Source organism: Panthera tigris, chromosome B4 (genome assembly GCF_018350195.1).
Source record: "Panthera tigris isolate Pti1 chromosome B4, P.tigris_Pti1_mat1.1, whole genome shotgun sequence".
NCBI lineage: Eukaryota > Metazoa > Chordata > Mammalia > Carnivora > Felidae > Panthera > Panthera tigris.
This window is the reverse complement of record NC_056666.1, coordinates 45891813-45908377: the sequence shown is the minus strand read 5'-3', so window position 1 is coordinate 45908377 and position 16565 is coordinate 45891813. Positions and strand designations below refer to the sequence as shown.

The following is a 16565-nucleotide window of genomic DNA, read 5'->3' as shown; positions in this document are numbered from 1 at the left end:
TGTCCACTTATAAAGCATAAGTACCGTCCTTAAGGCAAGATATTAACTTGTAATTCATGTTTGCAACAAAATCTTTAATTTGATGAGATACTGCATCATTTTTTTAAGTGGCACTGCTGTGATTCCTTTTACTAATTTTTCATCCAACATTCAGCAGTGTTAACCATACCAACCAGTGCAATATGGTTATTTACTTTGTATAATGCTTCAGTGGTCTTTTTATTTCTTAAAACATTTTTTTATGTTTATTTTTGAGAGACATAGATCATGAGCAGGCGAAGGACAGAGAGAGAGGGAGACACAGAATCTGAAGCAGTCTCTAGACTCTGAGCTGTCAGCACAGAGCCCAACTGTGGGCTCGAACCCATGAACTGTGAGATCGTGACCTAAGCCAAAGTCAGATGCTTAACTGACTGAGCCACCCAGGCGGCCCAGCTTTTTTATTTCTAACATGAAAAATCTTTTGGTTTTAAAGAGCTCATCATGTCAATGACTAAAACACTTAATTTCTTTAAACACGAGATGAATTCATTGGGTGATAATGAAGTTGTGGAGATGATAGCAGATATTAGCAGAAATTGCTATTGCTGAGAGCATAGAAGTACTAAGAACACACTCCGTTAATTTCTGAAAACGTACATATTTATGCCTTAAACTTTCTACCTTAGAAAATTAAAAAAACATAAGAATCTGTTAGTTGGCAGCATGATACATTATCATCACACACCACATATCCTCTGGATTCACTGTTGTACACTCATGAGAGAATGAGAGCAAAAAAGGCAGATTACATCTTTGTATTACTAAAAATAATTTTGCCATTGTGGATCCCCCAGAAGGGTCTCAAGGGCTTCCCACCCAAGAGTCTCTGGATCACCCTTTTAAAATGCTGATATAGGGGCGCCTGGGTGACTCGGTTAAGTGTCCAACTCTTGATTTTGGTTCATGATCTCATGGTTCATGAGATTGAGCCCCATGTGGGACTCTGTGCTGACAGCGTGGAGTCTGTTTGGGATTCTCTCCATCTGTGCCCCTCCCCTACTCATATTTGATGTCTCTTAAAAATTAATTAATTTAAAAAATGCTGATATAAACTAGCACCATGTCCTATCATATTTTTAGAGGAGTCTAACATAGACATCTATAGCAATTAAGTAATGTTTCCATCTTGACTGATTAATTTGTCAGGAAGAAGGGAGTATGCGATTGTGTGGGATGAGCCATGTGACCCAGAGACCATAATGGGTGGAAGGTCATAGAACATCAGAAAGTGGTTGGTAAAGGGTAGACGGAAGGGAGGAGTCGGTAAAAGCATTCTACAACTTAACAAAAAATGAGCATTTGTTCTCCTGTTTTTCTTTTTGTAAACTAGAAAAGCTATTAGCCCATATATACGTACATATATAGATCTACATTCATACTCATTTGTGTCTGGGCTCGAACTCAGGAGTACTTGGTCTTTTTTTGGGGTGAGGGGAGCAGAGAAGAGACGGTATCGTAATTAAGAGGATGGGTGCTCATCACAGTCATTTGTTCTTCCAACTAGGGAGGCTGTTGACCTTTCTTTCCTGAGGAAGCTGAGGGATGACAGAAGACAAATAAGGTTAGAAAGAAATTCTGAAAGAAGAGTGAGTGGCATAGCCATTGCCGATCATGGGAATAGCTGTAGGCAGAACTGGGCTGTGGACGGAAGTGGAGAGATAAGCACTGGAGAGCAGAGAGGACTGGGGGTGAACTGGGTTCTCCCGTGTTCCGGGCACTGGAAGAAGTACAGAGATGGGTGCAACAGGAGTCTTGGAGCTGAACATGTATTTGAGAGAGTTCTATCAAAATACAGTTAAAATAACTATTTTAAATAATTGCACTGGATAGTCTGCAATTTTTTATGTCTTACCAACATTTAGATTTAATTATTATAACCCATGTATTTAATTACAGTAGGAGAAAATAACAATGCCACGAGTTTGGTGCAATGCTGGTAAGTCTCTAAGCTTTGGTTATGGCATCAGTATATGAAAATAGTGGCCGGGGCAGGTTTGGAACTGAAAATTCAAGAGGGAAGTTTGAATACTTTATTTTTTACTAACAGGAGACCGAAGAGTTTAGTTCCAATAGATCTCCTTTATCAGTTTGTTATATATGTGGTATTTATTTCCAAAAAGGATTTGAGATGGCGGAAGGAAGGATCTAAGTCAATAATCAAGAACAAACATGATTCTAAATTGTGTTTTTTTCCCCTATTCCCTACTGATGACATTTTAATAGAGACATATAGTTGAGGTATTGTAATTAAATTGGTCTTTATTTACTATGCAGGAGAAATATAATCCTGTCCTCTCTTAGTTGCATGTAGCATAAGCAGAGTATATTGTAAAGGGAGTGAGTTTGGGCAGGAAGATCATAGCATGTTAGAGAAAATTTTTTAAAAAATTCAGGACTGCTTTCAGCTGTAGTTAACAGAAAGCCACTAGCAGAGGTTTAAACCATAAGCCGTTTATTATTGCACAGTTCAGAGAAGTTCAGAGGTAGGTGGTCTCTGTTGGTTTAGCTGCTCTGTAGTGTGCTCAAGGCCCCAGCTTTGCTCTGGTCTTTGACTCTGCCATCTTTTTGCATGTTCATTATTGCCACCAGGTAGCAAAATGGCTGCCTCACTTTAGACATCACATCCCTTTTCAAGGCAAGAAAGAAAGGGAACCAAGCAAGCAATCCCTCCTGTGCTTGCCTGACAGAGAACACAGTCTTTCCCGGAGGCATCCATCCTATTTTCTCTGAAGTCTCATATGCTTGAACTGTTTTACAAGACTGCCCCTAGTTCTAGGAGAGGCTGGGGAACTGTGTATGGCTAAGGGAAATGGCATGGTTGGGGTAGTGTGCATCATGTATCATTTCCTAGGCTTTGACACGTTGCATGCTGCCCAGGAAGAACTGGGATTCTGTTAGCAAGTTAGAAGGGAAGCAATGTCTGTTGGGTAGCTTTGTGTCTGTCACAAATATGCAGAAAGGAAAGCCCAAAGGATACTAAGTAATTTGCTGAAACAACTTTCTTTTAGTCTCGAGAGTGTTTTGAGTGTTCCTCCTCAAATAAGGCCATATCTATTTTCTTGTTTTAGTGGAAGGTTATACAGACCTATATCCGTTAGTTCTAGAGCTAATTTAAACACCGTTAGGTCTCAGTCTTAGTGTGACATAAGAATATTGTATTAGATAATCGCAGATATAATCTCCAGTTCTAAAATTCCTGTCTCCTTTTTTTCCCTGTCTTGACCACTCCACATTTATTATCTTTTTTCAATCAAAAAAGTGAACAGGATTAGAGAGAAGATACGAAAACGTATGGTGTTTCCTAGTCATCTTGATAGCTGCGTAGGATCTTTAATAAAGATCTTGATGGCAGGGCACCTGGGTGGTTCAGTCTGACTCGAATGTCCGACTTTGGCTCAGGCTGTGTATCTCACGGTCTGTGGGTTCAAGCCCTGCTTTAATAAACAGTAAAAAAAAAAAAAAAAAAAATTAAAAAAGATCTTGATGGCACAGAAGGTTAAAGTTAAAATGGGGTTTTGACTTTTGGGCAGTTACTTACACTACTACTGCCTCAAGTTTCTGCTGAAAATGAAAACTAAATATTTTTATTTTAATAGAGGAATATGTATATGCATGTGTGTAGTCTATAATCAAAACACCCTGGGTACAGTGTTCTGAGAAATTGCCCTTTGTCCCAACAGGAGGCATTTTATCTTTATTTTTATTTTTTAATTTTTATTTATTTATTTAACATTTTTTTTATGTTTATTTTTGAGAGAGAGACAGAGCCTGAGGTAGGGAGGGGCAGAGAGAGAGAGAGAGGGAGACACAGAATCTGAAGCAGACTCCAGGCTCTAAGCTGTCAGCATAGATAGAGCCTGACATGGGCCGCAAACTCACAGACCTCTAGATCATGACTTGAGCTGAAGTCAGCTACTTAATGGACTGAGCCACCCAGGCGCCCCCAACAGGAGGCATTTTAAACTCTATTGTTAAAAACCTGGTAGAACATCCCCTTTTGCTTGTTGGGCATTTGTTCTTATTTGTTAATACTGTTCACACTGCATATTTGCTTTAGATAAAATTAAAGGACAACCAAAGGAAAGTGATCTCCTTCATGCATTATGGCAACTAAATTTTACTTGATTGAGGCAGAAGCTTTGAGGTTTTGAGTGCCTTAAAAAGGGATTCTACTTGTGTTTCAGCAAGAGCAGTGATCTGCTTCCTCATAAAAAATCCTGTCAAGTTTATATGAATTTGGATATACAGTGAGTTGAAAATCATATTCCCACCTCTAGCAAATTGCAGAGCAATTACACTTGCTTATAAAAGAGGCTGTTAAAATGTTAACATAAAAAGTTTTAATCTTCTATCCAACAAAACTCTTATAGAACGATCCCACTGCATTTTATTTGTGGTTTATTTGTGGTTTATCAGTATTGGGAGACCCTGGAGATTAACATTGTTAACTGTGGCATTTAGGGGACCGAAAGGCACCTGCACTTTTGGGTGTATTTTTCAGAATAAAATGCATGTATGTATAACAATTTAACAGCTGCTTAAAACAGCTTAGGGGTAGCTTAGGGGCATTTAATTTCGTTACCACAGAATATCCAAATATCAGAAACTTTTTCTTCTACAGAAAGCCTCTTAAGTATGTAATTAAAGCAATTGTTTTCATTTTTCCTTATGTGAATGACTAAGAGCCTTGTTAATGTAAATATTCAGGAAGCTTGATTTTATAACCAACAATAAAAATCTTGTACAGCGGAAAACCCCATCTCTTGTCCGCAGTCCAACTGAAAGACAAACTCAGGCGTTTTTTTTCTGGCAGATGAATGACCCTTGTGGAAGGATCTTAGATGCTGTCAGTGGCTATCTCATTACATAATGTAATTAATGAGATGTTAGTTTAAAGAGAGTATTTTGGGGGGGGGGAGGGGGGGAATTTCCAAGTACAAAATGTAGGCAATGTGGTATTCACTTGCCAGGAAAAAGTAGTTTTATACAAGTTTTTAGTAAAAGTTATTGTGAAATCATTGGAGATTTTTATTATGGAAATGACCTTAATTCATTCATTAAAATAAGCACTTTGGCTTCTGAGTCTGGTAGGCTTTTTTTTCTGGACAAAAGATCCATTCTTTTTGCCCGTGGTCATCAATATGTCATTGTTATCAGCACAAACAAGTATTTACTGAGTGACTTCTAAGAGTGAGGTATTAGAAGGGATGCAAAGAAGTATAGCATGTACTTGGTCATCAAGGAGGTTATACTTGTCACCATCTCTTTATTTTCTACTTTTCATGATTTAAACAAATCACCATAAAAGACTCCTTACTCTTTTCCCCAGGGGTTCTTCAACTAGGGGTCCAGCACACTCTATTTTCCTAGGCTGAGGGATAAAGTCACAATTAGAAGTGGAGGCCAGTCAACTCGAGGTCCTCTCCTGGCCGTTTCCCCTTCCTTCCTATGATTGCAGACTTGCCCTGTTTGCTCTAAGAGGATTGTGCTAGCCGGCTGTTTCTATAGGGTAGTTGGGGAGAAGGAAGACAGGGTCCTGCAGCAGTTCTTGGCTCCTTTCAGAATATGGAAGGTTGTGTGTGGAGGGGTGGGAGGGCCGCTTGGGTGGCTCCGTCAGTTAAGTGTGTGATTTCGGCTCAGCTTCATGATCTCATGGTTTGTGAGTTTGAGCCCCACGTGGGGCTCTGTGCCAACAGCTCAGAGCCTGGAGCCTGCTTCAGGTTCTGTGTCTACCTCTCTGTCTCTTCCTCTCTTGCTCGCGTGTGTGCTCTCTCTCTCAAAAATAAATAAACATTAAAAAACAGAATATGAAAGGTTGGGAAGGACACAGCAAGAAAAAGTAAGAGATCTGTTGTCATTTTTTCCTTTTTTTTCTTAGTAAAAACAACATAAAATTTGCCATCTCAACTAGTAGTGTTAAGTACGTTCCCATTGTTGTAAAACATACCTTTAGTATGTTGTAAATTTTTTCACCTTGCAAATCTGAAAACTCTGTACCCATTAAACAACAAATCCATTTCTCCCTTCCCCCAACCCCTGCCTGGTAACCTCCATTCTCCATTCTGTTTCTGTGATTTTGACTATTTTAGATACCTGATGTAGGTGGAATCCTATAGTATTTGTCTTTTCATGACTTGTTATTTTACTTAGCATAATGTCTTCAAGGTTCATCCATGTTATAGCATGTGACAGGATTTCCTTCCTTTTAAAAGCTGATTATCGTATTATCATTTCATGTATAACCATGTTTTGTTTATTCATCTATCGACGGACATTTGAGTTGCTTTTAGTTATGAATAATGCTGCTATGAACATGGGTATACAAATACCTCTTAGAGACCGTGCTTTCAGTTCTATTAGATATATATCTAGAAGTTGAATAGCTGCATCATTTGGTAGTTCTGTTAATTTTTTGAGGAACTACCATGCTGTTTTGCATAATGTTCACACCATTTGATAACTCCATCAACAGTGCACAGTGGTTCTAAATTCTTCACATCCTGGCCAACACTTGCTATTTTCTGTTTTGTTTTGTTTTGTTTTTTTGAGAATAGCTATTCTCATAGGTGTGAGGTGATAGTTCATTGTAGTTTTGATTTGCATTTCTCTGATGATGCTGAGTGATGATGATGAACATGTTTTCCTATATTTGTTGGCCATTTGTGTATCCTCTTTGGAGAAATGTTTAAGCCCTTTGCCCATTTTTTAGTTGGGTCACTTGATTTTTTTCTTTGTAAGATGCCATTTTCTTTTTAAAATGTGAATTGGCAACTTAGAACTACTCAGAACAGGTGTGATACCGCAGGGATACAAAAGCGGAATGAGTGGAATATAGGAACTGGGGAGTAACCTCCCCCATCTCTAGCCATTACCAACCAGTACAGCTTGCTTAGTTGAGGGCTTTATATTCCAAAGAGGATTTGAGGTCTCAGGGTCATTTTCCTACTCTTCTCTTCCTCCTTGTTACTTACAAAACCATGGGGGTAGACAAGATGATAACCGAGGTGTTAAAAATTCTTAGGTTTTGAGAGTTACTGCCTTTTACCAACTGACCTCTAGCAGGTAAAATTTCCTTCAAACCTCAGTAACACTGACCCCTAGACTAAGAAATCTTTGTTAATGGCTAATAAGAAGCACTCCACAAAAGCTTTGTCAGATCTTTGGTTTTTTAACTTTTAATTTGACTTATTTTGTTCTTCATACTGTAGTATCACCCTCAAATCCTGAGGCTAAAGATTAGTTCTTTACTGCTATATACAAGTCCTTCAGTGGGTATGTTGTACTTTGCCCTGAAGATATACAGCAGTTGTTGTTTTTTAAAAACCTGCTCACAGTCATGAGGAAATAGAAGTCAAAGTTCATTTGGCAGTGTATTTGTTGTTTTAAATTCATAGCGCAAACAGAACAGCCAGTCTAAATTCAGTGAATTTTTATTTTGGTAAAACTAGCTATTTTTTGTGTGTATGTGTTAAATGCCATCTTTAAAGAAGTACTACCCAGCTGATTATTTATTCCCTGTGGCTTTCATAGTGATATTGTGGTAGTAATTAAAAGAAGTCATCTGATTGTGGTGGTTGAGGTTGAAGGGTACTGTGGACTCTGCTATAGTATGCTTAGAATTATTTTTAGATTTCAAGTACTTGATATTTTTAATTTTTTGCATCTTATTGATACTATTTGGTAGATAACCAATCTTAAGGGAGTTCATCTTAGTTATATGCAGTTATATATTACCGCCATATGGTGCTGTGACTTAAAATGTTGTAATATTAACATCACTCTATGAAGTAATAAGAGAAACAAGTAAAATCCAGTAAACTGAATAGAATGGGTAAGGAATACACATGGTGATCCAGAAAGAGACTGGAATTCATAGTGCTTGCAGTAGAGTTCAAGATATCCAGTCCAGTATTGCCTTTGTGTTTGGCTATCCATGACATCTACATTGCTTTCTGGTATGTTGCTAGGTCTTGATGGAACATTACCAATCCCTGCTTTTGCCAAAATACTGAATAGAGCTGAGTGTGTGAACAGGGGAGGTAAGGCAGGAGTCTAAGGTAACTTCAGAGAGCTACATTGTGGGAAGCTGCCAGAATGTTCAGAGCCACGTAGGTCATTCTTAACCTAGATTATATAGAACTCAAGATTGAAAATGCATTTGATAACATTATGACAATTTCATTGCAAAAGATTATCTAGATCCTGTGGGGCTTCTCATCACTATCTCTCTGATTATGATTGGTGGTTTAGTTGTGAAACAACACAACCACAGGAAAACAGGTAAAGTGAAAAGATAAAACTAACTCATGGCTGGTAATTAGTAGGCCAGAATTCATTAATGTCATCATTATCAAAAAGGTGTGGAATTATCATTATCAAGAGGGTAGAAGATTTCCCTTTCAAATGATAGAATTTCATAAATTTATAATCTATAAAACTATCAGATATTTTCATTATTTATCCAGTTATTTATGTTGGATGGGAAATACAGCATTTTTATACTATAGTTCCGTTTCTGGTTTCTGAAAGTGTATAATGTTACTCTTATTACAACATCAATATCATTTGTAATGGAAATTATTTTCCCTTTTAGATGCTTCAGAATCCACGTTTAAAAAAAATTTTTTTTTAACATTCATTTTTTTTGAGAGACCGAGAGTGAGTGGGGGAGGGGCAGAGAGAGAGGGAGACACAGAATCTGAAGCAACCTCCAGGCTCTGAACTGACCACACAGAGCTCGATGCGGGGCTTGAACTCATGGACCGTGAGACCATGACCTGAGCCAAAGTCAGACGCTCAACTGATTGAGCCACCCAAGTGCCCCATAGAATCCACATTTTAAAAATTAGAGTGGTACACATGCCTCTAAGACTGTGATTTGCTCACCATTTCTCTAATCTGTTTTGTGTTTGGTGGGGAAAGATTTGCTAGGAAATGTGACTAAAGTGATCATACAATTTTGGCTAGATAGTAGCTTTTACTTTACTTACTTAATTAATTTAAGGTTTATTTATTTTGAGAGAGTGAGAAAGAAGGCGCTTGTCCAAGCAGGGGAGGGGCAGAGAGAGAGGGAGAGAGAGAATCCCAAACAGGCCTTGTGCTGTCAGCCTGGAGCCGAAGAAAGCAGGGCTCAATCTCACAACTGCCAGATCACGACTCGAACTGACATCAAGAGTGAGATGCTTAACCAGCTGAGCCCCCCAAGCGCCTTAATAATAAGTAAGCTTTTTCTAATTAAATATGGACTATATATGTAAACATTTTGATAGTATTAAGAAATCATTATAATTCACATTAACTATAAAAAAGTAGAAAAATCCTATGACTATCTCAGATTCCAGATGAAGCATTTATTAAATGATACAAAGCTCTTAGCAAAGAAAAATAGGACTTAACTAAATATGATACTAAGTTCTGGTGAGGATGGAGAGCATACAGAATTTTCATGTGTTGCTGGTGGGAGTGCAAAATGGTACCACTGTTTTGGAAAACAGTTTGGCAGTGTCTTTTAAAGATAAGTGTATGCTTCCCATATGACTCATCAGCCCTACTCCTAGGTATTTACTTCAAAATGAAGACTTATGTTCACACAAAAACTTGTATTCAAATGGCTGTGAGCTTTATGTGTAATCACCAAAAAACTAGAAAGAACTGAAATGTCCTACAACTGGTGAATGAATATACAAAGTGTGGTACATCCCTACAAAGTATTGATGTATGCAACAATGTAGATGAACCTTAAAGGCATTATATTGAGTGAAAGACGTGACTCTTGAAAAGTTATGCATGGTATGATTCAATTTAAGTCATATTCTAAAAAGGCAAAACTGTAGATATGGAGAACAGGTGAGTGGTTGCCAGGGTTTGAGGGTAGGGGAAGGTGTTGATTACAAAGGAGTGGCATGGGGGACTTTTGGGTCAAGACTCCTAGAACTGTATACCAGAAAATATGAATTTTACTTTATGTAAATTAAAAATAATACTTTGTTAACAGTAAATTCAGTAATATTCCTAGGTACCAGGTTAATATACAAAATAGGTATTTCTGTATAACAAAATGAAATTTTGAGAAAGATGACATTTCTAATACCAAAAATTCAGATACTGGGGCACCTGGGTGGCTCAGTTGGTTAAGCGTCTGACTTTGGCTCAGGTTATGATCTCATGCTTCGTGAGTTTGAGCCCCACATTGGGCTTTCTGCTGTCAGCACAGAGCTTGCTTTGGATCCTCTGTCTCCCTCTCTCTCTGCCCCTCTCCTGCTTGTTTTCTCTCTTCCTCTTTCTCTCTCTCACAAAAATATTTAAAAAAAATTCAGATACCTAGGACTAAATAAATCTAATAAAACATGTCCTCTAAAACCATTACACATCTGATTCTAAAATTTATATGGAAACATAAACAGCAAGAATAGCCAAGGTAATTGAAGAGAAGCAAAATTGCAGGATTAAACAGACCCATAAAAGTGTGTGTATGCAATATATATAATTATATATATTATGTACATCTATCCATACAAAATTTATTATTAAGGTGGCATTATACAGCAATGTAGAAAGAAAAGTCTTTTAAATAAATGATCCTGGGTCAATTGCATATCCTATCCATATCAGAAAAAAACTAGTTTTGACCCCTACTCACATCATCCATAAAATAAATTCCAGGTTGGGGCACCTGAGTGACTCAGTTGAGCATCTGACTCTTGTTTTCGGCTCAGGTCATGATCTCAGGTTTGTGGGATTGAGCCCTGAGTCGGGCTCTGTGTAACAGCACAGAGCTTGCTTGGGATTTTCCCTCTCTCTCTGCCCCACCCCGATACGTGCTCTCTCTCTCAAAATAAATAAATAAATAAACATTAGAAGTAAATAAATATGGGGTGCCTGCATGGCTCAGTTGGCTAAATGTCCAACTTCGGCTCAGGTCATGATCTTGTGGTTCATGAGTTCAAGCCCTGCGTCAGGCTCGCTGTCAGTGCAGAGCCTCCTTGGGATCCTCTGTCCCACTCTCTTTCTGCCTCTCCCCATTAAACAGTCAGTCAGTCAGTCAATCAGTAAATTCCAGGTCAATGGTAGATCTAACTGTGGAAGGTTAAAAAAAGTTTCTTAGAGGTGCCCAACGTATTAATCATCAAAGAATGCTGAACAGAATCACAGTAAATTACCACTACACACTGAACAGAATAGCTGAAATTTAAGAGCAAACAAATAACAACAAAAAACTTGAAAGCAGCAAGTGTCAGGAAAGATTCAGAGCAACTAGTACTCTCAAACACTGATGGTAGAATTGTAAATTTGTAGAGCTTCTTTGGAAATTTTTTCATATGAGGTTAAAGCTCTTCCTACTTGTCATACCTGTGATCCAGCAAATCTACCCGTAAGTGTATATCCAACAGAAATGTGTGCTTATGTTCACCAAAGTCCTGTCCAAGGATGTTCATAGCACAATTCATAACAACTGTAAACTGAAAACAACCTATATGGCCTCTCAGTAGAAGAGTGAAAAAATATCCTGTCATCTATTCAGCGAAATACTTATAGCAGTGAACAGGAAAATCTTGGTATTTACAAAAACATGAGCTCAAATATAATGTTGAAGAAAAGAGTTCTAAAATAGGCAAAACCAATCTGTGATATAAGAAGTCAGGATAGCAGTGACCTTTAGGGAAGGAGATTAATTGATGGGTTAGTGTATGAGGCCAACTTCTGGAGTGTTCTATTCCTTGATCAGGATGGTAGTTACATGGGTATGCTAACTTTGTAAGAGCTCTTTGGCTGTATATTCATATTTTTATGCTTTTTGGTAGACGTATTTGTATTTTTAAAAGTTTATTAAAAGATATTTTGAGTTAACTAGGAGAGAATGGCATCCAGATTGTATTAGTTTCTTTTTGCACTGGGAAAATTTGTATTATCAAGTGTTGTAAGAGAGAAAATTATTTCTATCTACAAATAGCTTCATAAATACATGTAGAGAATGGTTTTAAATTCTTTCCTAACTAAAACAAGGCATGCCTGAGCTTCTTAGGTTTTAATTGCTTTTGTTGCTGGGGAGAAATCCATTCTTCCTCTATCCATGTTTTGTTGATTTTTTTTCTTCACAAAACAATAGGTTTTTGAAGTAAGTCACAGAGATGAAAAAGTACAGCATAGGGAATGTAGTCAATGATATTGTAATAATGTTGTATGGTGACAGATAGTGACTACACTTATTGTGGCAAGTACTGAGTAATATACAGAATTGTCAAATCATTATGTTGTATACCTGAAACTAATAAAACGTTGTCAACTATAGTTTAATTAAAACAAATGAACTTAGGTAAATTTTTGGAAACCATTCTACATCAATACATATAGATATTTTTCCATAGGGAATAATACTACACTGATATGATAGTATATTTAACCCATTTATTGTTTGCTGACATTGAGATTGTTTCTGTTTCTGACTTTTTATAATTATAAACCTGTTTTTCAGTGAACTATATTTCACATGTAATATACTTGGGCAAATACTTATATGGGACAAATTATTGGAAGTAGAATTTTTGTACCTTAGAGTATGCATATTTTAAGCTTTTTGTTTGGAAATAATTTTAAACTTACAGAAAAGAAAAAATCAGCTATTAACAGTTTGCTCCCTTTGCTTTATCATCTGTTCTCTCTTCACATATATACATAATACATTTTCCATTTGGGAAGAATTTGGACACATCATGGCCATTTATTCACAAGCACTTCAGTGGGTCTCCAGAGAACAAAGGTATCCTCCTACCCACAGTAGAGCTGTCCACCTAGTAAGCCTAACATTGCTTTAATACCCTCATCCAGTCGATCCTTTGTATTCTGGGTCATGTCAGTTGATCCAATAAGATCCTTCACAGCAGGGGCGCCTGGATGGCTCAGTTGGTTAAGTGTCCGACTTCGGCTCAGGTCATGATCTCATGGTTCATGAGTTCGAGCCCCGCGTTGGGCTCTGTGCTGACAGCTCGGAGCCTGGAGCCTGCTTCCGATTCTGTGTCTCCCTCTCTCTCTGACCCTCCCCCCATTCATGCTCTGTCTCTCTCTGTCTCAAAAATAAATGTTAAAAAAAAAAAAAATTTTTTTTTTAAATAAAAAAAAGATTCTTCACAGCAGTTTTCCCCTCTAGTACAGGACCCGGTTGAAGATCAGATACTGCGTTTACTTGTCATGTATATTTTTAGTTTCCTTTCATTTGCTATAGTACCTTGGCCTTTCTTTGTCTTTCTCTTTTTGATGACAACTTTATTGGGATATAATTCACATACCATAAAATTTACCCTTTAAAAATGTTCAGCTCTAATTTACAACTATAAAATTCTTCCTTTTAAAGTAGAAGAAAAGTCAGTGTTTTTTAGTATTCCCACAGAACTATGCAACCATCACAACTATCTAACTCCAAAACATTTTTATCACCCCTCCCCCCCCAACCCTGTGTACATTAACAGTCACTTCCCATCACCCCCATCCCACCATCCCAGGTAGCCTCTGGCAACCACTTATCTACTTTCTGTCTTTATAAATTTGCCTCTTCTGGGCATTTCATGTATTCATAGTCATATAATATGTAGCCTTTTGTGTCTGGCTTTTTTTTTTCTTTGTTTTCAAAACTTACCCATGTCGTAGCAGGTATCAGTATTCATTTTTATGGCTGAATAATATTCCATTGTGTGGATATATACTACATTTTGCATATCTATTCATCAGTTGCATAGCCTTTCATCCTATAAATGCTGCTATGAACATTCTTGAACAGGTTTTTGTACATGTTTTAATTACTTTTTTCTGATCTAGGCTTTGTATGTCGGTATAGCAGCCAGCAGAACTTTCTTAGTCATGGTTTCCTTTAGGGTTTGTAGTGGATCATGACTAGTCAGAGAAACAACTGTTAGGAAGACATGGACCAGGCAGGGCAGTTTTGTTATTTTGAAGTGGTCTGTTGACCAAAAATCTCGAGGACCTTAAAGTGTAGGCAGCTAACTTCTGTCTACAACTATTCTAGGTTGTCCAGCTCCTGAGAGCTTATACTTTTTGCCTACCTTACTGGACCTCCCAGTAAAATGGACCAGTTTTAATAATTAGTTCCTCTTCTGTTTTTCCTGCTTACACTCTTTGGAAAATACTGACGGGCAGAAATGTCTGTATAATCTTGTCAGATGTAATTGTCAGAGTTGTAAAGCCGTACTTCCCTTTTATGCTTCTTTTTATGTTTATATTTGTGTTGGGGGAGGTGACAGTGTACCTGAAGGAAGGGAAACTGTCTTCCCCCTCCCTCTTTCCCTCCACTAAGTCAGTGCATTGAGAATCTGCAAACTGGCCTCCTCCTGAAGATAAATCTGTGTTAAGTGTTTCCTGGCAGGAAGCAGCCAGCCTCAGGGTTCAGCTGAGAAGTTGCCTCTAGAGTTTGTAGAAGAGTTTGCTGGCTAGTGATGTCCCCAGTCCCTCCAAATTTCTCTTGGCCAGAAGTTATTTGTGAATACAAGGAGATTGTATAGCACCCTAAGGAGTTGGGGTAGGAGAGCATCCAGAGTAAATATAGGTTGGTGAGATTTATCATCTCCTTGTTGCCTTTCAGACATCACCACTAAAAATTCTTTCTCTTCTCCCACTCTTGGAGCACTCATAGCCTTACAGGTATCTTGTGCACAAATTTTATTTCTGTGGTATTGTCTTAAATTATATCCTCCAAAGATGCCTGAACAAAAAGATTTGCACAAAAGAGTTGTTCAGAAACTGTTATGTAATGAATGAGTTACAAGTTAGACCCAGTACTCAAGGGAGACAGTCAAATGAGCATTTTCTAGCCTGGTGTTTCTTCTATTGTTTGTTAATAAGGTTTATTAGGAATAAAACCTTCTGATTCTGTTCGAATGCTACCTTTTCTTTCCTTAAAAAAATTTTTTTTTGTAACTTTTTTTTTTTTTAGATTTATTTATTTATTTTGAGAGAGAGCGAACAGGAGAGGGGCAGAGAGAGACAGGGAATCCCAAGCAGACTGTCCACAGTCAGTGCAGAGCCCGACCCCCGGCTCGATCTCCCGAACCATGAGATCATGACCTGAGTGGAAACCAAGAGTCGGATGCTCAACCAACTGAACCACCCAGGCGCCCCTCCTTTTTTTTTTTTTTTTTAAGTAACTACTGTCATAACTTTGAGAAGGGTGGGGATGTCCTTTATGTAATGTAACATAGATTGTTTGGCTGGAGGCCCAAATCTTGGTTTCCATCATCAGCTTATTAAATGAAGTTTTACAGGATTGGATCAGAGGGAAGTATTGCAAAAGATTGTATGCCCTGTGATTTGCCCTTAGTAATGGGAAATTCCTGGGTGGAGATATTTAACTTGTGTTCATTCACAGGTGAACACTGAACTCTGTCTTGTCGCCTTTCCACTTTTAAAAATCTTCTCTTGATACACCTAGAAACCAGTGAAGAAGGATTGGAACCATAAACTGTTTTATTAAGGCAGGATGTGTTCTGTGCCCTAGCATATCCTTGTGGACTTCTGTTGGGTATTATAAATGAACCATGGTCTTTCATTAGTATTGGAATTCTAGAAACTGTGACATTGAGAATTTTACCTGTTACCTGATGATATGTTCAGAACCCAAGACTTCCAGCAGATATTATAACACATACACTTTGAAGATAGGTGAGATGAATTTCAGTATTATGTATGTTACTCATTTTCTCCACTTCTTAAAATTTTTTTTAAACGTTTATTTTAATTTTGAGAGAGAGAGAGCACACACAAGCAGGGGAGGGGCAGAGAGAGAGGGAGAACACAGAATCTCAAGCAGGCTCCAGGCTCTGAGGTGTCAGCACAGAGCCCGACACAGGGCTTGAATTCACAAACTGCAAGATCATGACCTGAGTTCAAGTTGGCGCTTAACTGACTGAGCCTCCCAGGGGCCCCTTTTCTTTTCTCCTTCTTTTTTTTTTTTTTTTTTAATGTTTATTTAGTTTTGAGAGAGAGAGAGAGAACACAAGTGGGGGAGGGACAGAGATAGGGAATCACAGAATCCGAAGCAGGCTCCAGGCTCTGAGCTGTCAGCACAGAGCCCCATGTGGGGCTTGAACTCCTGGAGTGCAAGATCATGACCTGAGCTGAAGTCACTCAACCGACTGAGCCACCCAGGTGCCCCTTTTTTCTCCTTCTTAAACTGCACCTTCCAGATGGTCTCTCTTTTGTGGCCCTTCCTTGGGAGGCCTTAGGGAATCAACCTCTAGGGGCGCCTGGGTGGCTCAGTTGATTGAGTGTCCAACTGTAGATATGGAGCTCAGGTGGTGTGGAGCCTGCTTGGGATTCTCTCTGCCACTCCCCCCTCAAAATGGATAAACTTAAAAAAAAAAAAAAAAAACTACCTCTACTTGTTTGTGTAAAAAATACTGGTGCCTGGATCCTACTCCCCAGAGGTTCTGGTTTATTTAGGTAATCAGGATATTTAAGAGTTCCCCAGGTGATTTTAATCAGCAGCCAAGGTTCAGAATTACTGCGTTAGCCAAAAT

General features: G+C 38.2%; 1 protein-coding gene across 8 annotated transcripts in view; it reads left to right on the top strand.

Annotated features, from left to right (window-relative positions):
* DUSP16 (dual specificity phosphatase 16) overlaps window positions 1–16565 on the top strand; it is an 89335-nt gene that overhangs the window by 9811 nt on the left and 62959 nt on the right. Inside the window, exon 3 of one of the 8 annotated variants that reach the window (XM_042991781.1) lies at window positions 1547–1603. The exons of 6 other annotated variants lie outside the window; for them this stretch is intronic. The gene's annotated coding sequence lies outside the window, so the exon portion shown is untranslated. Of the gene's footprint in view, window positions 1–1546; window positions 1979–16565 lie in introns of all 8 variants that reach the window. One more of the 8 variants, XM_042991780.1, reaches the window with a different exon arrangement.